The sequence below is a fragment of the Camellia sinensis genome, chromosome 1, assembly GCF_055761805.1.
Source record: "Camellia sinensis isolate YWXY chromosome 1, ASM5576180v1, whole genome shotgun sequence".
Classification (NCBI taxonomy): domain Eukaryota; kingdom Viridiplantae; phylum Streptophyta; class Magnoliopsida; order Ericales; family Theaceae; genus Camellia; species Camellia sinensis.
In genome coordinates, this window is record NC_138961.1 from 239707169 (window position 1) to 239733187 (window position 26019).

The 26019-nt window shown below is 35.8% G+C and overlaps 1 long non-coding RNA gene and 1 pseudogene across 2 annotated transcripts; one reads left to right on the forward strand and one right to left on the reverse strand.

Annotated features, from left to right (window-relative positions):
• Positions 1-6566: 6566 nt before the first annotated feature.
• LOC114310918 (uncharacterized) lies at positions 6567-25511 on the reverse strand (annotated as a pseudogene). The gene is made up of 5 exons (XR_014347043.1): positions 24911-25511; positions 23508-23573; positions 15709-15791; positions 7490-14936; positions 6567-7278 (listed from the first exon to the last, which is right to left on the reverse strand). The product of XR_014347043.1 is annotated as an uncharacterized LOC114310918 (transcript).
• Positions 17495-18806, forward strand: LOC145804721 (uncharacterized). The gene is made up of 2 exons (XR_014347059.1): positions 17495-18171; positions 18209-18806. It is a non-coding gene; the product is annotated as an uncharacterized LOC145804721 (long non-coding RNA).
• Positions 25512-26019: the final 508 nt, after the last annotated feature.

Consider the following 26019-nt stretch of genomic DNA (forward strand, 5'->3'; position numbering starts at 1 on the left):
GAAACAGCTGGAGGGACAGTAGAGCTAGAGACAGGCGAACTCGGAAGTGCTTTGCGACGCTGATAAACAAGAAGAGGAGCAGGGGAAGTGGGAGTTGGAGAGGGAGGAGCTGCCGAGATATTAGAGGTACTAGGAGGAGGCAAGGTAGAGATCTCAAGATCAGAAACAAACTCATCAGAAGAAACATCAGAAGGAAATGGGTCAATGTGAACCAATTCCTCCTTGGTAATAGGGACAAGGGTGGAAGGTATAGTGTAGTAGGCTAGTTTTTCCAAAAAAGTGACATGCCTAGACACATAAAGCTTTTTGGTGGCAGGATCATAGCACCGATAACCTTTCTGATTAATACCATACCCTAAAAAGACACATAGGACACAACGAGGACTAAACTTAGAGCGCGCCCGTTTAGGAAGGAGCACAAAGCATGTAGAACCGAAAACACGAAGAAGAGAATAATTGGGAGTAACACCAAGAAGACGCTCATACGGAGATGAGCCGGAGAGAAGAGGAGTAGGCATCCGATTGAGAAGACATGCAGCAGTGAGCACAGCTTCTCCCCAAAAGACAGAAGGGACAAAGGATGAGAGTAGCAAAGAACGAGCTGTATCAAGGAGATGGCGATGTTTGCGCTCAGCGCGACCATTTTGGGCAGGAGTGTCTGAACAAGAAGACTGATGAATAGTACCATGAGTAGCTAAAAACTCCTCAAACTTAGACAAGTAATACTCACCCCCCAAATCAGAACGAAGAACTTTAATGGTGGTGGAAAATTGAGTGCAAATCATGGAGTGAAAATTGGAATATATTTTGTAAAAATCAGATTTTCGTGTCATCAAATAAACCCATGTAAACCGACTGTAATCATCCACAAAAGATACATAATATTGCGAACCTCCCTTAGTAACTATAGGGGAAGGATCCCAAACATCAGTATGAACCAATTGAAAAGGAGAAGATGAAATAGAACTACTTTTATTAAATGGAAGAGCAGACATTTTAGCCAGTTTACAACCACGACACTCTGAAATATCAGCAATGGGAAAATGGCCTAAATGTCCAGACTGAACTAACATCCTCAAACAATCACTCGACAAATGACCTAACCTAGAATGCCAAATATAAAATAAAGAGGACTTATTGTTTAAACAAAAAGAAGACAATGCAGTAGAAGACACATCTAAAGGAACATGTAAGCTGTCCAAGATATATAGTTCTCCAACTCTACGCTCGATCCCAATCTGCCTCTTGGAGACCCGATCCTGCACAACACAATGAGAGGAAGAGAAAACAACATCAAAACCGAAATCAGATAATTGACTAATAGAAATAAGACTAAGTGAGAGATGAGGTACATAAAATACAGGAGAAAGAGACAAATGGGAAGAGAAAATAGAACCAATAGAGGAGACAGGCATAGATGAACCATTAGCAGTAGCAATAGTGATAGGAGAAGAAGGGGAGACACAATTACTAAGGAGAGATGCAATAGGGGTCATATGATGTGAACAACCAGAATCAAAGATCCACGAAGTGTGGATATTACCTGAGGATGATGAACCAGACAAACCTAATTGAGTGGTAGTCATAGTGGAAGCCTGGGACGAAAGAGTTGGATTGGCCACCATGAAAGACTTGAACTGCTCAAACATAGACTGCATATTGGAAGATAGACCATTCTCAAAAACTGGTGCAGAAAAGGCGGCAGATGAGCGAGATCCCGAAGATGTCGGCTTAGAGGATGGTGGACCAGGTGAACAACCTTTGGGCTGCACCAGCTTAGGACAAGCATGTTTCCAATGACCTTTCTGATGACAGAAGCTGCACTCATCCATAGAAACCCGAGGCTTGGGCTTACCAGTAACTTGAAATAAAGAAGATGGTGGGGTTGGCAAGAGCGGAGGAGTGGCAAAAACTGATTGGGAATGAGGAGTACCATGAACCACCTTAAAGTGAGTTTCTTCTGCAATAAGCTCACGGACAGCACCATCAACAGAAGGCAAGGGGGACCGATGAAGAATAGCGCCCCGAAGTGGCTCAAACTGATCACGAAGGGCCATAAGAAACTGAACAAGACGTTGCTTCTCCCGATACTTGGTATAACTGTCAAGTAACTGCAAATCTGATGGTTCCATTAGAGCAAGCTGATCCCAATAAGTAGTCATCTCATTATAAAATTCTTGAATGGACTTATCTTTCTGACTAGCACTGCGAATGGACATCTCAAGTTCATACTGTTTTGCAAAGTTAGACTCAAGGTACATAGTTTTCAAATAGTCCCAAACTTGTTTAAAAGTAAAATACTTGGAGAAATTCATACCAATGGTGGTTTGAACTGAATTATGAAACCAAGTAAGAATTTGTGCATTTTCCTTATCCCATTTAGCAACATCAGCCTCAGTTTCTTTGGATTCTAATGGTCGAGTAGTTACACCAATAACATAGTTCCATATACCTTTACCCATGATAAAATTTTTTATTACATGAGACCAATAAGAATAATTTGTGTCATCCAATTTAGTCGTGATGGCTTGCAATTTATCATCAGCCATATTGCTATAATCAAACAACCCAGTGCAAATAACAAATAGTACCAGACATAGATACACACTGAACCAGAGACCACGATGACGAAGTGCGAAGAGAAGAGAGAGAGAGTAGTACCAGTCAGAGAGCTATAGTGAGCCAGAGATCACGATGAGGAAGGGCGAAAGAGAGAGTTCCAATCCTAGCGACCAGAACCACGAACGACCAGAGAGAAATCAAAGTAAAGTCAGGCAGTCGCGATTGACGAAAGAATGATGAACGACATCGAAGACTTGGAGCCGAAATTACTGAGAGAACCACGAACGAAATTCATGAAGCAGAACAGAAGAGGTAGGCGCGAGACAGGGCAGTCAGGTCTCGAAGCCAGGCAGAGGCATTCGCGAGAGAACTGTTGGTCGCTAGAAGCCTTCAATCAAACCAGACGATCACAGGGAAGAAGACGTTGACTCGAGGGCTTCTAGAGGTTTGACTCAGAACCTACTCTGATACCATGATAACAAAGAACATCTATTTCATATATTTTTGGAATAATCATTGAGTACAATATATATAACCTAAATGAAATAAACCCTAATAATCTAATAGACTAAACTACCCTAAATAACTAATAGAAAATACAATAATCTTCACACTCACCGTTATTGAAATCAACTTAATTTTCTACTTCAATTGAATGTCTGTTTGGGTCTTCAAAAATTTTTAAACATTGAGATACTCAAAATCTTTTCTTCTTCAATGTGTGGTGGAGCGCGACAAATTTGCTGACCTACAAGACTTGATTGATCCAAACTTGGCAGAACTATAGTCATGTTCCTTGAATAATCTACATCCACAATTGCATAATAATTATTGAATTGCGAAGAATATTGTGAATCAAAATTACCTTGGAACAATTGCTTCGATTCAAGCTTTCTTTGATATTGTTGATACAACATTTGCCCGTGATTTGATTGAAGGAATCTAGAACTCATCAACTTCTTCATCTTATGCCACGTCTTGATGGGTTGTTTGTATTGTCACCTTCGATCATACTGCAATTGTTTCCACCATGTAGAAACATAACCTTGTAACTTACGTGCGACATATTTGGCTTGCTTTTCTTCAAAGATTTCCATACACTCAAGGAATTTGTCAACTTTGTGAAACCAATAAATAAAATCTTCGACATGACAAAAAGCATTAAAATAGGGAATTTCTGGTTGTACTTGATAATTTGAAAAGTCATGATTGATGCAATTATTGCTATTGAACACATCACTGAATCTTCGTTGTCGCCTTACCGACTGGTATTCACCATAATCCTCGAATAACTCATCTTTAGATTCATCCTCACTATCGTATTGATAACGAGAAGATCGTCTCAAGACGTTGTGGTTAATAGGTTGGCCTTGGGCAAATCCCATAGTGCGGTTCCTATTAATATTGTCACTAACAGGTTGGCCTTGGGCAAATCCCTTGACTCGAATTCTATTAGATCTTTCTCTACGCTCATCGTCAACGGAGCTTGTGCTTCCTCCTTCGATGAATGACATCGAACCAGGTGAAACCTTACTCTGATACCACTTGACGCAGCGGAAAAAATCACACTAGACTAATATCGTTCTAGTAGACGAGAATTCTTGAATCCACAAGAACACCCCTAAATCCACAAGGAGGATAAAAGAAAAACTCTTTAAAATATTATCGATTGAATTAATCCATTACATATGTTCGTAGGTTTATTTATAATAAACTAAACCTAATACTTGTAGGAAAAGTAATTCTAAAATAAATTAGGAAACTTAAATCAACACAAATTAGGAAACCTAAGATAATAGGAAACTAAAATTCTAAAATATTCAAAATCCTCGTCAAAATCTAATTCCAAAATAATAAAATTAATTAAAAAATATAAAAATTATAGAATTTTGTTCTACATCATACTCGACGCAACAGAATAAATCATACGAGACTAGATATCGTTCTAGTGGACGAGAATTCTTGAATCCATAAGAACACCCTTGAATCCACAAGGAAGATAAAAGAAAACTATTTAAAATATTATTGATTGAATGAATCCATTACATATGCTTGTAGGTTTATTTATAATAAACTAAACCTAATACTTGTAGGAAAAGCAATTCTAAAATAAACTAGAAAACTTACTTTAACACAAATTAGAAAACATAAGAGAATAGGAAACTAAAATTCTAAATTATTTAAAATCCTTCTCAAAATCTAGTTCCAAAATAATAAAATTAAGAAATATAAAATTTATAAAATTTTGTTCTACATCATACTCCTCTTTTTTAAAAGAACTCGTCCTCGAGTTCCAACTAGAGATTTGCCATCTTCCATGCCAAATTGATGTAGAACAAAATTCTATAATTTTCATACTCAACATTTTCATTAAAATCTCAGTTTAGTTTCACTTTCAATTGCCCTAAAAAAAAAATAACATGTGGCATACATATTGATTTTTGTTAGTCTCATTAATATCATATAGATGAAAGGATAACATTACTTCTTCTTCATCAACTTCGTTTGGGTTTTTTTTTTACGCTTCGCTTCGATCTCCTTGTCACACTGATAAGGGTCTTATTTTGCATTTTGTAAATGTTTTGTATTTTACACTTTCGCCCTCACTTAAAGTTTTCAAGTTTTTGTTTTCACCATAATTTCATTTTAAATTAAAAAGAATAAACATGAAATTTAAAATATATATATTTATTTTTTTTTGTATATTACTAATTAACTTGACGTAAAATTTAATATTTGATAAAATTTAATTTGAAAACTATTTAAAAAAAATTTAGTGTAAATAATTTGGAGTTGCAAATTATTATAATTTTGAGATGTAAATTACTGAAATTTCGAAAATATGAAGTACACAACTGATGATAATGTTCTAAAGATGGATTTCTCAACATTTGCAACCAAGATCCTTTGTGGTTATTCTGTGCAAAAGGGGATGCTATAAATCTCAGAGATAATGCACCTCCTGAATCAACACAAGCTTATAATATGAATATCCAAACTTCAAAATGAACCTTAGATTGAAGAATCATGAGTATTTTGTGAAAATTTCTATGTTTATATTATTTTCATGGGTTAGAACATACATTTGATGGTTCAGTTTGCCTTGACTAAACAAGGAGTTCGAGGGCAAGTATACTTGATACTCCAATTGTCAAGGTTGATAGGAGATCATTCTTTTCATTGTAGTGTGAGTTTGCATAGGGAAAATATAAGAAATTTTTATGCTATGTTTAGATTTTTCTATTTGAGTAGGGATTTGTAGAAGAGAAAGAAAATAGGAGGGAAATGTGAAAAAATAATGTGTTGGGTATATTTTTAAAAAACTATTTTTAGATGAGTTTTTGTTTATTTTTAGTGATTTTATTATTATATTTTAATCATTTTTTATTCTTTTAGATGCAACTAATCAAGATTTATCTAAAAAGTGAAATTAATTAACTAAAATATTTTTAAAATACACTTGGTTTGATATGTTCTAAATAAGTGTACTTTTTGACTTTTTATATATATAAAATATATATATATATATATATATACATATATATGTGTGTGTAGAAAAGTAGAGAGAATTTAATGTGACCCAAATAAGTGCACTTATGCAAAAAAAGTGCACTTATATAGTTTAACCCAAACAAAAATGAAAATTTGAACAAAAATATATGTATATATTTTTGTTTGGATTATTGTTTGTTTTTAGTGAATTTTTTTAATATTTTAGTTAAATTTTATTATTTTTTTAATACATTTAATCTTAATGTATCTAAAAAGTTTTTTTAAAAAAAATTAACTAAAATATGAAACAATTCAATAAAGACAAACGAAAATCGATTTAAAAATAATTTTTGGAAATATAATCCATACAAAAAGTTTTTTTTTTTTCTCCCTTTTTCTTCTCACATTTTAGTTTTAGTTTTAGGTTTTTTTTTTTTTCTCCTCCACGTATTCCTACTAAAAATCAAGACCCAAACACAATTTAAGCAGTTAAGGTTTCAACACTATGCGACTTGAAAAATGGTAGGTGAAATTCAAATGGTGACACATAGCCGGCGCTATACATAACAGTTATAACACCCAAAACTAATAGAAAAATAGAGTAATGCTACACTTACCATTTCTTTTATACCACATTTTGTGTACCACCATATGTGTTAATTAGCACATCATTTGACATAAACATAAGTGGTAGAACCCATTAAACCAATGATGAGTTAACACATAAGGTAATACATGAAAAGTGGTATAAAAAAATGGTACGTGTAGCATTATTGAAAAAGATATTTATGATACTCAACATTTCAAAAAAAAAAAAATTCTCGATGGGAAATTCATGCATGGACTTTATTCCTTTAATCGTGTAAAATCCATTTCTGGATTCAATAGCTGTCATGGTGAAAGCGCACGAAAAGGTGTAGCTAAAGTCTTCTTGCAAACAAGCAACTCTTGAGATAAGAAGAGCATTGTTGGACGAGATCTCAGCTCAGAATGCACACATGCAAATGCCAACGTAGCAGCTAGCACAATGTTCCTTACAACCGTTGGATTAGTTGGATACGGAAGGTGAGTCTAAGACATCACTTAGCATTATATTTTGAGCAGACAATGATGCCAATGATGAGATGAGTTCTCCTGGATGCTTTCCCATGATTGTTGCTAGTGCAACTACCCCAAAGCTATAAACATCAGATTTTTCAGTCACAACCATAGTGTAGGCAAGTTCTGCACAAACAAAAAGATCAATGAAAGAAACCATATTTCTATTTAAAGAAGTTAATGAAGTGATTATGTGAAATATTTCACTATCACGAATAATTGAGTTTAAAAAAAAAAATTGTTAGTTACTTAAATTTAAACATTTTAAACGTTTCTTTTTTCTTTTTTTCTTTAAAAAATAAAATACATATAAAGGAAAAAGTAATTTTGTTATTACCTGGGGCAATATATCCACAAGTGCCTGCAATTACTGTTCGATTCGATGAATCGGGATATAATAGCCTAGCAGTGCCAAAGTCAGAGACACAAGCCTCCAATTCAGAGTTCAATAGAATGTTGTTGCTCGATATGTCTCGGTGAACAATAGGTGGGTTGCAATCATTATGCAAGTAGGATAGAGCATGTGTTATTGCTTTAATAATGTTTACCCTCTGAGTCCATCCTCATTCAATAGCTTCAACATCAATTCTCAAGGCACAAAACAAGCTTCCCCTTTCCAAATATTCATACACCAGGAACATGCATCTGTTGTGCAAACAAAACCCAGAAAGCTTCACTATATTCCGATGTTGTATTTTAGTTAACATTTGCACCTTATTCTTGAAACTCTTGTCAAAATTTGGATTCTCGGCTTCATAACGATTAAGTTTCTTCAATGCAAATACCACTAGGCAATTGTGCTCTATAAACGCTACCATAACCACCCGTTCCTATGCAATATCTAATGTCAAAATCATTTGTTGCCGTGATGATGTCTTCGTAGGCAATTTTTCCATCATAATTCCAAATTGAGCACATATCCCCATTCTTAATCACTCTTGCCACGCTTTGGTTGTTTTTAACCTTGGCCCAACAAAAGAACATAAATCCAATTAAGGCAAGAAAAATTGCAATAAGGGGAAGGGAAATGAAGAGAATACGCATGACTTCTTCCTTCTTTAGATGCGCATGTTGTGATGTATGTGGTATTTGACCCTCGAAAGCATTGTTTGACAAGTCAACAGATCCATGCCGTCCGGTAAAACCAATGGGTATTTCACCAGAGAGATTATTGTGGGAGAGATTTAAGTATACTAACCTTGGCAAAGATGCTAATCCAGTTGGTATTGTTCCACTCAAATAGTTGTTACTCAATCCTAGGTACAACAAATTGCTGAGCTGTTCTAGCTTCTTAGGGAGAGGCCCGGTGAGCTGATTCTGCAAGAGGTCTAGAAGCTGAGTTGCATTGGTAAGTTGGAGGTTTAGTATGTGGCCTGAAAGTTGGTTCGATGACAAATCAAGCTCACTAAGGCTGGGCAAATCCCCAACATCAGGTGGTACCATTCCGTCCATCTGACTTGCAGACAGATTAAGAGAGTAAAGATTTGTCAATTGATCTAGAGACCATGGAATCCGACCTGTGAGGAAGTTGCTGCTCAAGTCCAAGTAAGACAAGTGCGTCAAATCTCCTATTTCTGGAGGGATGGAACCATTGAGTTGATTTGAAGAAAGATCTAAAAATGTCAAATCGATCAATTCACCCAAAAATGAAGAGATTGGACCACTAAGTATGTTATGACCCATATTAATCACTTGCAAATTCTTTCGTTCCCAAATCTCTTGAGGGATGGAGCCGCTAATTCTATTTGAAGAGAGATCTAGAAAGATCAAATTGCTCAATTGACCAAAAGATGAAGGGATTGGACCACTAAACATGTTATCATGCATAGAAATCTTTCGCAAATTCTTTAGTTTCCATATCACTGGGGGGATGGAACCATTGAATCGATTTGAAAAAAGATGCAAAAGGATCAGATTGGTCAATTGACCAATGTATGAAGGGATTGGACCACTAAGCATATTTGATCTCATATCTAGGCTAACCAAATTTTTTAGCTTTCCTATTTCTGAAGGAATGGAACCGCTAATAATATTTGAAGAGAGATCAAAAGAAGTCAAACTAGTTAATTGACTAATAGATGAAGGCATTGGACCATTAAGCATGTTATATCCCATATCCAACTTAACCAAATTCTCTAATTTTCCTATTTCAGGAAGGATAAAACCACTTATATGATTTGTTCCCATATCCAACTTAACCAATTTCTTTAATTTTCCTATTTCATGAGGGATAGAACCACTTATATGATTTGTAGAGAGATAAAGAGAAGTCAAATTGGTTAATTTACTAATTGATGAAGGTATTGGACCACTTAAGTTGTTAGAACTCATATCCATCACAAACAAATTCTTCAAATTTCCTATTTCTGAAGGGATGGAAATGTTGAGTAGATTTGAATGGAGATCCAAAAAGATTAGATTGGTTAATTGACCAAATACCTAAAGGAATGGGACCACTGATTTGAGTACCGGATATGTAAAGTTCTACCAGTTGGGTGAGGATTCCCAAGGTTAAAGGAAGCAGACCTTCAAGTTGAGAGTTGAAACATAATTCTAAATCGCGGTATCGGCTAACGTAACGATATCGATCGCGGAGTATCGGTAGTATCGGCCGGTACGTATCGGGAATTGGGTGTCGCGACCATGAAATTTTAAAAATCATTAGCAATCCCTCTAAAACTGAATTTTATGCAATTTTTTTGACTCTTTTAACCTTAATTTATTACATTTTGATCAAAATTTTGATATGTAGGAGCATTTTTCACTCATTTTCAATTAAATTATATGTATTTATTTTTGGCATATGTTAAACTTTTATTAAAAAAATTGATTTGAATATTTATTTTTCTTGTACTGAGAAAAAAAAAAAAAATATATATATATATATATATATATATTAATATAAATAGAGGTGTAGGTGTATAAAAAAAAAAAAAAACTTACAACATTTACAATCTACAAATCCACCATAAACCCATGCACCTCCATGTACCTAAGTACCTCTCTTCTTACCCATTTCAATCTCAGACTCCCAATGCACCTCCATGTATATCCATTTCAATCTCAGACTCCCATACCATAATACAACCACAAACAATCCTATCCTCTCTCTCTCTCTCTCTCTCTCAAAATGTTGACCGAAAGTTGCAGAATCCCGCCAAACCCAGACAAATTTAGCTTTAGATCAACAAAAAAAAAAAACACCAGAAACAGAGCACAACAACAAAAGCAAATATGTATCGGCCCGTATCGGCCCATGTATCGGATTCAAGCCGCTACGTACCGGGACTCGGACACTACGGCTATGAATTTCATTCTCATCGGTATACCGGTCCATATCCGAATCAATGCTATGATTTTCCGGTACGAACTATGAGTTGGAAGAGAGGTCTAGAGAGGCGAGCTTTGACAGAGAACCGATGTTGTCAGAGATGCTTCTAGCTAAGAAACAATCACTCAAATTTAGATATTCAAGGTTTGGCAATGAAGTCCAATTCATGTATTCCAACTTTCTGGATGGATAAGTATAAGACAAGTGAAGGTCAATGCGAGTGATAGTGAAAACGATGATGGTTTTGCAGATGCTGGCACTATAATAATTATAGTTTCCATGTATACAGATACTGCCACGAGTACAACATAATTGTTAGAATTATGTATAGAGAGAGAATAAATTGTGTATCATTCATATATATTAACAATGGTCAAGGGCTCCTTATATAGGAGAAGATTACAGACAAAAGGATGTATTGCACTATCTGCATTATCTTAAAGCAACCGAAAGCAGCACTATCACTATCTAACATTATTAAGGCATTAAAGCTAAAATTAACATCATTACAAGCACAAGCACTAATATACACTAACAGCCCCCCTCAAACTCAAGGAGGATAGGTACCTACCAACATGAGTTTGGATAGAGTAATAAAACGTGAAAATAAACTAACAAATAAAATAAAATAGGATAGGAGACACTGTATGGTCGTGTCAGACCGTTGTAGAAGACACTGTGTGATCGTGTCGAACCGTTGTAAAAAACATTGTGTGGTCGTGGTGGACCGTTGGAGAAGACACTGTGTGATCGTGTTAAACCATTGTAGAAGACATTGTGTGGTCATGTCAAAACGTTGTAGAAGAACACCGTATGGTCGTGTCGAACTGCTGTAGAAAATACTGTGTGGTTGTGTCGGACCGTTGTAGAAAACACTGTGTGGTTGTGTCGGACCGTTGTAGAAGACTTTGGTGGTGCATCAAGGAGGCGACTTAGGGAGTGCGCCATGGGGTGGCTTGGGTGGTTCGCATGATGTATAACCATACTCACCATGATATAGGGATAATACCCTGCCCCAAACTCAAATAGGTTTGACCAGTGAAACCTATGTGAGGTTAAAAGAGAAAGAGTGACATAGGGGAGCATAAATGCTCAACACAGAGTGAAATGGGTTAGAAAATATAGTGGTTGAGAGAAACATGGATGTGATAAATTGATGACAAAAATAAAAATAAATAAATAAATAAAAGAAGAAAAATAGAATGAGTTTGAAAATACGGCGTGGGAACAAGCAGTAGGATGGGCATATATATAGATGTATCTTTTTTTTCTTTTCTTTTTTTAATAAAAGAAAGAGTTGGTAAGACAAAAGTTGGTGGATGAAAACATTTTCAGAGCATATGGTTGTGTGCATGATAGGTGGTTATATTATTAAAACAGTGTGGATGATGGGTTACATATATATATATACTAAGGATGAGAGAGTGGGGAACAAGACCATGTGCGTTGATGAAGACAAAGAAATTGGTTTGGTGGTATTTGTTGGAAAGAAGAATAAGAAAGAGAAGAAAGGTAGTTTGTAAGGAGAGAGTTAAATCTGAGAGGGTGAGAACGAGAGAGAGAGAGAGAGAGAGAGAGAGAGAGAGATGGGTGTGATCAGAGATCAACGGAGTAGAGCAGTATAACATGGGTCGTGTGGTCGGAGAACCAGCGAAGTATGTGGAGTAAGTTAGATCGACGGCGACGGCGATTGAGGTTGCTCCGCCGGAGAAAGTATTTCTGAGCGCGGCTGGCGACTTGTGTGGAAGTACAAGTCTTCACGAAATTCCTTGAAATTCCTCTCCAGTCTCCTTTGCCTACCTTTTTTTTAAGTCCTAAGAGGAACAACTTGTGCTCTTTTTTTGTCCATTGAACTCCTTGTTTGCGCTCGCAATTCCCGGAGGAGTGGTGGTGAATGGCCTTATCAGCAGAGGCGTAAACTGTGGCGGCGGTAGTGGCGGCAGCAACGTCGGCAACATTGGAGGACTCCTGCGGCTACTCGTACTGCGAGAGATTGTTAATGTTGACGCTCTTCCTCATCGGATCGACTTTGACTCGGACTCCAAACAACATGATCTCGGCGGAGAAGGTGTAGGAGTTGTGGCCATTGGTGGCAGACTCCGAGCAGAAGCTTGACATCAACAATCGATATTTCTTCGATTGAGGAATCTTTTGAGGCGGTGATTGAAGAATGAGTAATTGTAAAAAAGAGTGGAGTGAAGGTATATGTAGAAAACTCCAGTAGGCAGCGAAGGCAAGGTTGTCGGTCGACTGCCCATTGATGAGAAAGAAATACAGGCTTAAATCTTATAGCTCTAATACCAGAAATACAGGCTTAAATCTTATAGCTCTAATACCATGTTAGAATTATGTATAGAGAGAGAGAATAAATTGTGTATTATTTATATATATTAACAATGGTCAGGGGCTCCTTATATAGGAGAAGATTACAAACAAAAGGATGCATTGCACTATCTGCATTATCTTAAAGCAATTGAAAGTAGCACTATCACTATCTAACATTATTAAGGCATTAAAGCTAAAGTTAACATCATTACAAGCACAAGCACTAATATATAACAATAATAAACAAAGAATGTCATGTTATTTTCACTCATAATTGAGGTATGTATGGATTTTGTAGCTCTAAAACAATGAGAGCATGTATGCAGTGTAATCCTCAGATCAAAAGCTCAGGAGGCCTTTTAAAATTATTTTTGTTGACGACATCTTGATCGCAAGGCATAGGGAGTCATGCTAGCAGAGTTATTGGACCACAAATATATATGTATGAACCTTCGTTCTACCTTCGTGAATGATGAAATCACGACTTGAGCCATTGAATCAATTAGGCAGATCCAACGGTCCAGATTCATCGACCTTTGGACTCGGCATTTGATTTATCAACAAATTAAAAATAAAAACAAAAAAAGACAGAATTTGTGCATAACGTGTTATTGACGATGGGTAGGAGTTGGAATATTTCCTCCAATTCATTACGAGTCCCGTTTTAAGGATTCGAATCGTTTATTTTGTCAAATACTTTGTATACATCTTTTATATAAAAAAATTAAATTGATCTAATAATCAAAACATATTTATCGTGTTTGTCAAAAAAAAAATAATTTAAAACTTAACTATATATATGTAACAATGTAGCTATTATTTTTCATGTCATTTGAATTTTCATAGTTAGGATGATCCCTTTTTTTTATTTTGAACTTTTTATTTAAAACTAGTTGGCCCCCACGCGCTTCGCGCGTGGAGTTGCATCACAGTTTATGAATTTGAGAAGTGATTTGAAAAGGAAAAAAAAATGTATAAAATATAGATGAAATATAATTATATTTCATCTATATTTTATACACATTTCACTTTTTTTTCTCTTTTTTTTTTTATAAATCTCTTCTCAAATCCATAAACAAAATACATTATAAATATAATGCGAATAGGAGTCACGTTACTCTTTCAATCCAAATGTTCATGGCAATATATCTTGACATTTGCAGTAAAAACAAAATTATTTTCTACAAACAAGTCGACAAAAATATAGAGAAGACCACTATACCTATTTAATAATGGAAAAATGATTCATCCACATAATTTCTCTAAATAACATGGCAAGTAAAATTTGAAAATCTACGTTCAAATATTTCTTCAAGCTCTCCTTATATGTATATTGTCTTATCACCTCATTAGGAGATTGTAAGGGAAAGCAATTCTATAGATATAACACTATTGTTGATAATAAGTATTCAATAATGTAGTAAATTTATACAGATACCAAAAAACAAATATAGAAAAATATTCGTACTATTTAAGTTGCTCTTATGCATAGCATATGCCACAAGGCATAACACTTGCATAATTTCTCTAATTGAATAGATATTGCAACAATAGCCTTTTTTTCAATGCGATCTCGTCCAAACGTTACATAAAAACACACTAATGTTGATGGTTTGATCATAACATGCATACGGTACACATCTTATAACATAAGTTTAACAAAAAAAAAAAGTTTAACAAAAAATTACGTTTATTATATCACCTCATACAATAGCTTGTTTTTATCAAATTATCAAAATTAACTTAACACATTGTGCGTGCCTATAATTTAGGAATATAATAATATTATTCAGTAGTGTCGGGCCACTATTTGACAATGCTTACTTGGTATTTGGTGTTTCAAATTTAAATTTTAAAAAAAAAATGAACTTTTCAAAAGTAGCACAAAACTTTGAGCCTTCTATTTTCTTTCAGCTGGTGAATCAAGAGTTTTTACAGGCAGGCAAACCATGTAGGAGAGTGTAAAGTGAAAGGCACAAGTACAGGAAAGGTGCAAGTTTCCTGAACACAAGACACTAACAAAATTTATATTTATGTCAAACCTTGGAGGCAATGAAGTATTAGTCTCTTTAGCATATCCTCAAACAGCTTCTATGCACAAGTTTTATATGCCCAGCCAGAGCATTCCCTATCAAATCCAAAATAATCATTACACATAGATATGCCATTTAAAAACACACTTGAAAAATTAAATTAAACACAACTGCTAATAAAAAAAATCATAGATTATTATAGGTTCATCAACTTCATTTTGGCTAATAAAAAATTGAAGACAAAATCGAAACAAAAAACAATCACTACAAACTATGTAATAATTTTTATGAACTTTTAACAAAGAGAGGAATTTTCCTTAAGAACTTTAATGCGGAAACTATGTACTACAAATGAGATTCAAAATATAGCAACTGATATTTGATTATTTTGTTTTTTTGTATGAATATTCTACTAAACGAGTCCTCAAAAGTAAATGGTTTGGATTATTAAGGTCAGCCTCAAAATGAGCCTACTCCCATCCTCACAAAGTTTTTCAAACACAAAAAATAATTAACCAGTGCAAACAAGAAGAATAGATTCTATGCAGCTTCCTTGCATTGGTGGATTCTTGCTATAGTAATTAAATAAAAACTTCATATAGTATGTCAAGAACCTCTCTTTATAGACAGCTTAAATGTGTCCCAGCCCATATAAGAGTACTATGTTACTGAAAAGATCTGTATCCCAATTTTAAAACATGACACAAATCCATATCAATGCAATTGTAGAAAAAGAATAAATGCATAGAGGGATTTAGGAGAATCTGTGGCAGATCTATCTTATCCATGCCTTGTCCAAACAGATATCATAAATATGCTCACTGCACTGTTGCAAATGCATGAGTTTTTTTTAGTCTCAAAGCAAACCTGTTTCTTATTAATCTTCTGGACGTTTGCCTACTGCCAATCACAGTGCACTGGGAAGAGCTCCAGTAGCACTTTTGGATTTACTGTACCAATTTCATCCATAGGAAACAGAATGTCAATAATTGGCTCATCAAACACTTTCTGTAATTAAATGCTCTACATTACATACCAAAAAATGGTGTGAACAAAGCAAAAATACAGGAATAGATCTTGGGCACTTAGAAAACAAGCACGGCCAAATTAATTAACTCCAAACCCTTGCTTCGTTGAAAAAAAACAGGTCAGATGTTTGATTCGTGCATGTTGATATCGCATATGAATATGCACCGTAAATCTATAGACTGAATTACTTCCATGCTCTTTATGGATAAATAAGATGAATGAATAGTTCAGACATTGGAGTAAGTTTGAAAGGATGGAACTCATGAATTGATGGGGGCCCATACAAGCCGTTGTAAAGCGTGTGTTTAATTCAATGAGCATTAAAAAAAAAATCACATCAAAACACCGATGGAGACATGTGAGGTGACAGTGGGGTTTTATCTGCATTTTCAAAAAAATAAATAAAAAAAGAACACAGAAAAATGGTAGGGGCAGAAGCAGAAAGAGCTAAAAAGAGGCCAGAGGACACCAGTGAAAGTTGGCTTTTGAGCAAAAAGCAGTGTCTTCTTAGTTCTCTAACAGTGCTTGAGAGAGAATTTGTAGTTCTCAAGCCAGAACTATATCTTAGCAATTGAGAACTAAAAGTGCTTATGCATTGAAGGACCCTTGCAATACTCAATTGAACCTGATGCAAAGGAGGTATGGATAGTACTCCAATTACTTAAATTTCTGGTGATATGTTTTGTTATATTTTGAGTTCATTTTGAAACATATCTGTATAAAATGTATAAGAACATCCAAATTCCCAAATGCCAATATCAAATAATGAGTTTCAACTCCCAAATCAAATGAGCAGGTGCTAGGTGGCAACCCCGGATATCCTGACATTAAGAGGTTGGTAATAGGTGGGCTTAAAGGCAAGAGCATGGTCCAGCCAACGACTTTCATTCCAAAACAGGATTAGCAGCCAGTGGAGGTTATTTCAAATTAAACAGCTTTCTTGGCCCATTGTGAACAAAGGGCTTGTTTGATTAACAGGATTAATAGTGAAAATATTAATAATCTCATGAATTAGTGTAGGATTAATTATCCAATTAAATTAGTGAGATAACCATTTATTATGTATTCATTTTATTTTATTTTTCTTTCATATTTGAAATTATAATCCTTTGCCCCTGTCAATATTAAAAATTCGTCAATTTCGTCGGATTGAATATCCGCCGTACATGTAATCCGATTAATAAAATTTGCAATCGAATATGTGATTGTGAGTCTATGGATTAACAATCCCAATTCTATACTATAATCCTTGTAATCAAACATACCCAAAGATGCCAAAATTCCCAAATGCAAAAGTGAATTCATCAATTATAATAATGAAAAAATTAAGCCTGTAAAGACACCATAAGTTGCACGAATGAGCCCAATAGCTAATTTGAGAAATATTTATGCAATCAGAAAACACCTCGCGATCTAAGAAAAGAGGCTCAGTTGATAAATTCCATGGCATTAGGTGGAAGTGTTAAAATTTATCAATAAACCTACCACCACTACCACCTCACCTACTCCACTAAACCTAACCCACTACACCACTACCACCTCACCTACTCCACTAAACCTAACCCACTACACCACTACCACCTCACCTACTCCACTAAACCTAACCCACTACACCACTACCACCTCCACTTCATCTACTCCTTACCTACTACACACTCACCCTCTTCTATATATAGGAATCATGAATCATTGTAATAGATATCAATATATCAATCAATAATAATACATACAATTTATTCTCTCTCTTTCTCTATACATTATTTCTCACATGGTATCAGAGCTGGTTTAAAACCTAGTATTTTCGCTTCCCCGGCGGGCGGCAACCTCACCTTAGCCGCCCGCCGGACCTCAACCTATTCCGCTGATAAAATCAACAAAGATTTGTGCAACTGTAGTCATGTGTGAGGCTGATGGAGAAGAATTCTTCACCTCATATGACGAGACAGTCTGGAACTGGAAACACTGCAACATTCTGCTCTGGAATTCTGCAGCAGCTAGATTATAGCTTGGTTGAGTGCCAAGCTTTGGTTCTTCCACCCACTCTTGAACTTGCCCAGCAAAGTGTGAAGGTTCATGCTTGTGTTAGAGGGACTAGTGTGCGCGAAGATCAGCGCATTCTCTCCAGTGGGGTTCATGTTGTTGTTGGTACTCCTGGTCGTGTGTTTGACATGTTGCGGAGACAATCACTTCGCCCTGTTTACATCAAAATGTTTGTCTTGGATGAAGCTGATGAAATGCTGTCACGAGGTTTTTAAAAATCAGATCTATGATATTTTCCAGTTGCTGCCACCCAAAATCCAGGTTGGGGTGTTCTCAGTTGCTGCCACCCAAAATCCAGGTTGGGGTGTTCTCTGCCACAATGCCACCAGAGGCTCTTGAAATCACCAGGAAATTCATGAATAAGCCTGGAAAGAGAAAAAGCTCATGCTAGGATTTGCGAAGTGATTCGCTGCAGGAATTTTGGCTTTGGATGAAACCCTTACCATACTCCACTCATTCTCTCCAACTGTTCTAACTTTTTATTTTTATTATTATTATTATTATTATATCAAATAATCAATGCACTCATGTTCCCCACTAACAGTGTCCACTTTTGACCCAAACCATTTTCAATCCATCATTTCTCCTTCACCTTTTGCACCCCACTCACCGACTCTCTCTCCACTTTATCACATGGGTTTGTCCCTCTCTCTCCTCCATTTGATTTCAAAAATCACTTATTTTTATTTATTTTTTCCAAGTCACTTTTCCTCTTTTTTAAATACCCCACTTTATTTTGAAACAATCGCACTGATGTTTTTCATATAATCCATCTATAAATATTTTTTATCTATTTTCTTTCTCCCTTGTTTTCTTTCATTTTATTTTTATTTTTTCAACAAAACACTCCCAAAAAAAAAAAAAAAAAAAAAAAAAAAAAAAAAAAAAAAAAACAACATTTTACAAACTTGTCATTTCTTCATGCCGGGGATCAACCCCGATCAGCATTTTACACCATAAAAAAAAAATAAAAATAAAAATAAAAAAAACACAAAACAAAACAAAACACAACCAACACAAATCGGAACAGTGGGATTTTTCTTCTCGCCTATTCTGCCGGTCTTTTCTTCTTGCCACCGTCTTGGGCGGCCCTTGCCGGTGTTGCCTCCGTGTTTCCCACTCCACTGGGCATGATCACTACTCCCTGCTCCTCCACTGCAGCATATGGCGGCCCTCCAAATCGGAACATAAAACTGGCCTTCCGCTTCAGCTCCTTGTTTTCCGCCTTTAGCACACTTATCTCTGCTCGCGCATCCTTATACATGCGTTGGAGCAGAGCCAGTTGGGCGTTTAACTGCTGCACCTCATTTGTCCTACTCTGCAGCCGGTTCGACAAATTTGTAACCGCAGTCATGGTTTCCACACATGACTTCAAGGTATACTGATTGGCCTCTACATCCGACTGCACCGCCATTTTTTGCTCCACCGACCGCATCGGAAAGTTCAACGGAGCAAAACCAGAGGTGTTTGGTTGAGGTTCACTGGCCACCGCACCAGTTATTTCTCTTGTGGACTCGTTCAGTTCTGGAAAGAGCGTGAGCAGACCACGGGAAGAGGAGGCCATGTTCTGGGTAGCTGGACGGGAAGAAGAGGCCATGTTGCTGAGTGTTTCAGAGACGGGTTGGTTACAGAGTATTACAGAGTTTCTTTCTCAGCAAAGGAAGAGTTGTTTTCAGAGGATTTTCAGAAGTTTTTTTTGTCTGCCTCAGCCTCAGCATCAACCTTGGTTAAATAGCGAGGCAGCCACGCGTATCGCGTGCCTATTGCCACCAGCCGACAAACGGGCACGCAAGCCAAGGCGCCCACGTGCCTCGCCATCATGTCCGGCACACCTTTTGATGAATTGGGCACGCCTTTTGATGGCACGCCTTTTGACAAAATTGGGCACACCTTTTGAGGGTGCAACTTCTACAACGGTCCGACATGACCCTATAAACTGTCCCGACATTAATTTCGGTTAGCTCCTTTATGGGTCCGACAAGACTCTGTAAACTGTCCCGACATAGATTCCGGTTAGTTTCTACAAGGGTCCGACAAGACTCTGTAAACTGTCCCGACATAGATTCTGGTTAGTTTCTACAGGGGTCCGACAAGACTCTATAAACTGTCCCGACATTTGATACCGGTTAGCTTTTTCAAGGGTCCGACAAGACTCTGTAAACTGTCCCGACATTGATTCCGGTTAGTTTCTACAAGGGTCCGACAAGACTCTGTAAACTGTCCCGACATTGATTCCGGTTAGCTCCTTCATGGGTCTGACAAGACTTTGTAAACTGTCCCGACATTGATTCCGGTTAGCTCCTTCATGGGTCCGACAAGACTTTGTAAACTGTCCCGACATTGATTCCGGTTAGTTTCTACAAGGGTCCAGCAAGACTCCGTAAACTGTCACAACAACTGTCACAACATTGTCTTCTACAATGGTCCGACATGACCCCATAAACTGTCTTCTACATCGGTCTGACACCGCCATCCAGTGTCCTCTACACCGTTATGACACCACCATACAGTGTCCTCTACATGGTTATGACACCCCCATACAGTGTCCTCTACAACGTTATGACACCACCATCCAGTGTCTTCACCAATGGTCTGACACGACCATACAGTGTCTCTTATCCTCTTTTATTTTTATGTATTTTCTTATTTTGTTCCTCTCTCCAAACTCAAGTTGGTTAGTTTCTATCCTCCTTGAGTTTGCGGGGGGCTGTTAAAATTTATCAATAAACCTACCACCACTACCACCTCACCTACTCCACTAAACCTAACCCACTACACCACTACCACCTCACCTACTCCACTAAACCTAACCCACTACACCACTACCACCTCCACTTCATCTACTCCTTACCTACTACACACTCACCCTCTTCTATATATAGGAATCATGAATCATTGTAATAGATATCAATATATCAATCAATAATAATACATACAATTTATTCTCTCTCTTTCTCTATACATTATTTCTCACAGGAAGGTCTGTAGGTCACCTTGTCTTCTCATATCCTACATTCAGATCCAGTGTAAAAATTTTCCATCAATTTAATAATTGTGATTTATTTCTAGAAGTCAATGTACAAATGTGCTCCACTAATTTCCCATTTTTATATAATTCAAGTGCGCCAATTTGTGTGTGTGTGTGTGTAGTGTAAATGCACAAAGCTATAATACATGAAGTGTGTTGATTAAACAAAAATTGGAAGTAAATCGTGATGCAAACAAGTGTCTTAAAGCTGAAATTATGTAAGTAATTGGCAAGCCTACAGTGTTTAACTTAAAGTTCATGTATGAACTACACAGGTTGACTTTCTATGTCTCCATTCGCACAATTGTGCACACGCGTGCACACATACATAGATGGGGGGAGCTGAAGTTCATGCATGAACCACACTGGTTGACTTTCGTTGTCTCTAAACACAAAACCGCGTACATGCACGCACACATACACAGGGAGGGAGTCATTAAACATATGAGAAGTATGTAAAAAGTCTTTATATTGGTTTCTAACCCTCCATGAACTGTCAACAGGGATGCAAGTCTAATGCATGTTAGCTTTTGTTGATGCCAAAACCCAAGCCAAACAGACCACTATCAATTCTCCAAACATGGGACAATAACCAAATCAAAGGGAACCAAACTAAGGAAATTCTTGGTTTTTGGCCTTACACATGAGAAAAACAATGTGCACTCATGGGCAATCAATTAACCTTCTATTATTGGACGAACATTTAGCTAACAAGGTTGGTCTAGCCTACTACATAACTTACTTGACACGGGGAATGAAAAAAAATTAAAAACAAAAAAGATAAGACAAGAGGTTGAAATCTTAATCCAACCTAGGATCCCAACTGCATCAATCAGCCCATATGGGCTTCATACATAATATTTGAAGTTCGACAAAGAAAAAAGATATTGGTGTATAGCAAAACTAAATTTGCTTTTTTATTGCTTCAAAACAAGACATGAGCATGGACCAAATTCGTATGAACATTTTGTCAAACACATGGTGTGCAAAAAGGTGAAGAACAAAAATAAATACAAGCACAGACGAAACAAAAGCAACAAATACACCAACAACAACAACAATAGCAACATCATCACACACAAACTAATTGATGAAAAGAAAATTGGAACAGGCAATCATATAGCAGAACCTAGTTTATATAATAAAAAGGATTATCTATATCAAACATATCATGCTTGGTAGGTACATGTAATCCAAAATAAAATAATATTGTTGAACAATTACACCGAAAATAATGACAATGATCATACATTTTAAACATATCCTCTGTTTCTTTATAGTTTTTCAGCCATTCAAGGGTGTTGGTGAATGAATGGTGAAATAGTTCCTATATGCAAAAGTGAACAACATGACTCAACTAAGCCGTACAAGTAAAAACGATGGCAAATTAGTGAATTTTGTGACGACCTGCATTAACTGCTGAATGTATACAAGGAAAGTGCAACAGCCAACGACCTAAAAAATGGTACATGGTCATGAACAAAAGACCTACAGTATTAAATTTGAACCAAATAGGAAATCAATTTCTAACATTTTGTTAAGATGAAGTCTAATAATTACCAAAATTATCAGGGGGGAAGAAGCTGGTTGTAGTTTTTCTTTTTTTGGTTATTCACCCAAAAAAAAAAAAAAAAAATCTAGAGAAGGACAATGAAGGATCACCATTAACTTTTTTACTTCTTTATTATGATCTAACAAAATTATGCTAAGATTGAAGGAAATGGTGAGCAAGGATTCACACAGAAAATCACAATTACTCTGAGAATGACTTTGTCTAGTTGAATTTTGAAAAAGTACAACATTGGAAAAGCTATGTTCTTACGAAAACCAACAGTGGATGCAACATATATTAAAAAGAAGAATTGGGAATTTTTTTTTTTTTCTTTCCAACTATTGACTTTGCATTAACTACTTGTCTATATTTCAAGAAATGTGGAAACATCTAACTTCTAAGCACTACTAAAACTTTGAAGAAGTTTCACTAATATGTATATCTATTTTTGACAACATGATTCATATCTATTTTCGACAAACGGAAATTCAGGGATGCCAAAGCACACCACATAAAACAAAAACAAAAATAAAACAAAAGCAAAACATCACTACACATAATCAATGAAAGATCTATAGTTAAAAATTATTCTAGTATAAGACAACCATGTAAGTGTTTTGTGTCCTGTTTGTTCGGGACTGATTTCTTCCAATTGTTCAATCATTTTAAAATTATAGTTATTCTTTGATAAATGATCATTATTGGTTAGAATCAGCAGAATTTGATCAATTTATTTTCCTGTCATTAAACTGAAAAACTAAATGAAGTTTTCATTTTTTTTTTGTCATCAATTGAATCAGTATTTACAACACAGGATTCTATACGTTTAACATTTTAATCATGGTAACCGGAGAATGCAAATTTAAATGTGCAATAGGTATAGTTGCTTAACTGTGAGGAGCTAATGTCTAAAATGCCATTACATTAATTCATTCTCTTAAGATTAATGGACCACCATAAAATTGAGCAATAGGTTGGTAGATAATGCAAACTTGACGTAAACAATGTTATACATACCCCAAAAAGTAAGGATCCAAGTCTCCCCTCGCCAAACTTTGGCATCCGATGTATTAAATGAAAAGTCTACACAAATTTTAATTGTAGCATTTTACAAGCTAAATGGATATAACAAATTGGAGAAAATTTGCATTGGGCATTAGTAAAATAAGGCTTAAAACACAACACCACCAATGCAAAAAAAAGACAAATATAAAAAAGAAACTATGCAAGAATTAAGAAGAGAAGATGCCGCATGTTGTCTCTTATATTTGCAAACATTTGACATGAAAGGATTCATGTTGTCTGCTCTCCTATGTGTTTTGTTTTATGTTTAAGGGCCTAAGTGGGTCTCCTTTGACACACTCTCTCTCTCTCTCTCTCTATGTTGCTTGCATTTTGTGTAGAAATTGATCAATAGGTATTGTCCAATTGGAAAAAAAGGGTAAATATGACTCAGTCCATCTACATACCAAACCAACTGTAAAAATGAAGTTGTTTGACTATAAAAAGTTGAAAGTCCAATTTAGGAGTATTTTATGATGATGAGTTATTAAATAGTTCTGATAACATTACAACAAAGTTATTTAAATTTTATTTTAGAGTTTTTAGGTTTAAGTCCTGATGATCAATTTCACTTTCAGTTTTTCTTATTACGCTAACCACTACTATGAAGTAAAATTTCTCTTTAATATATTTAGAATGTGTTTGGATTATGAATTTTATGAGAAATTTGTGAAGGAATTGAAAAAATAAAAATATATATATATAAAATATAAGCAATATTTCAATCATTTTTTCTTTATTAATCTTTTTCTTCTTTATATATACATATAAAGGATTAACAATGACCTGCTTCCAAGAAATGAGAGAGGCGGATGCAACACAACATATATCGGGTAGAATAGATAGAAGCTAGCGAAACCATTTTGCATCCTAATCAGATAGAATCCCATGGCTTCATTCTCAAATCTAACCAAACACAATAGAACTCTCCTACTCAATAAAAATTACCATAATCAAATTGCCCAAATCAAGTTATTATACTTTTTGATTCGTTTAGACATATTGACAAACACATAGTATGCATAAATACAGAGGAAGGTACAACAACGAACATAACATGGTTGGATATTATACAACATAAATAATTGTATTTCATATATTCTTTTGTGAAATCTCAACCAAGGAAAACAAGCAAACAAATTAATTCCATTGTCTTTCCAACCAGTGAATAGGAATGCAAGACTAAAAAGATGATTTTCATGTCTTTATTGGGCATATTGTCAAACACATGGTGAGCCAAATATAAATTGTAGTCGTTCAATCAAACACCAACAAGACAAAAATCCATCAAGAAAAAAGGAAGGTTTAACAGAAATAAAAAGTAACATATTTAGTAAAGGAGTTAAAAAATAACATACCAGGTTATTTGGTTGTCGAAAACAACCGTGATAACATCCCCGATATTGAAATCGCCAAAGCGTATGAAATACTTTGAAATTTTAGAATCTGAAATCTGATAACTACTGAAAAGAATTCTTTAGACGGCACACATGGAGTCTGTTGGTTGTCTTCCCCTTCGGCTGTATAGCGGCAGTGATGGAAAGAATAGTGTAATAGCAATTCCATCCAGAAGACATATATATCTAGTGAGAAATTCCATGTTTGCTGCAGAAACACATGGCATGAAAAACAAAATTCAGCCATCATCATGAGTGCGAGTTGGACCTGTGGGGTCGGTGAGGCCTGCTCTTCGAAGCGGCAAAATTTGTTTTCTTCTTCATGGTATTGAAAATGAAGCAAACAGAAGCGAAAAAAATATCTGCAGCCAACCTTGGGAAAATCTGTAGCAGCAGCAGGGAGGAATTAGGAATCTGCAGGAGGAATGATGGAATTTTGTTTTCTTCTACTGTTGTGTGAGTGGCTAATTTGAAGGCCACGTGGCCAGCCCAAGTCTGTAGGGAAAGCGACGGAGCTACACCCACCACGAAGCCAAGAAGCAGCGTTACACCAAGAAGAAGCGTTACAACCAAAGGGTGTTTGGTAAAGGCCCGGGGGTTAAAGATCTAGGTGTTAAGTTTAAAATTTTTTGGGTCAATCTCTTAGGCGTAGGGCAGTTGGTTAGGAAGTTAGTGTCAAGTTGTTACCATAGTACTTGGTATGGGTCCAGTGCTCCCGCTGCTCGAATCCTGACTTAAGCGGAGCTTGTCTTGGGAGGTCGGAGCAAATTCTCAGGTTATAGTCTCCTATCTCGGAACGAACAACAAGACACCTTGGTGGACCTGCAGGAGAATGGGAGGATTTTCCTGTAACAAAAAAAAAAAAAAAAAAAAAAAAGGGAAGCGTTACACCATGATTACATTCTTTTTATATAAGTTATAGATATAATTGTAATTGTGTCGCGATAAATTTTAAATAAAAAGTTCAAAAAAAAAAAAAAGGATCATCTTAACTATGAAAATTCAAATGACATGAAAAATAATAGTTACATTGTTACATATATATAGTTAAGTTTTAATTTTATTTATTT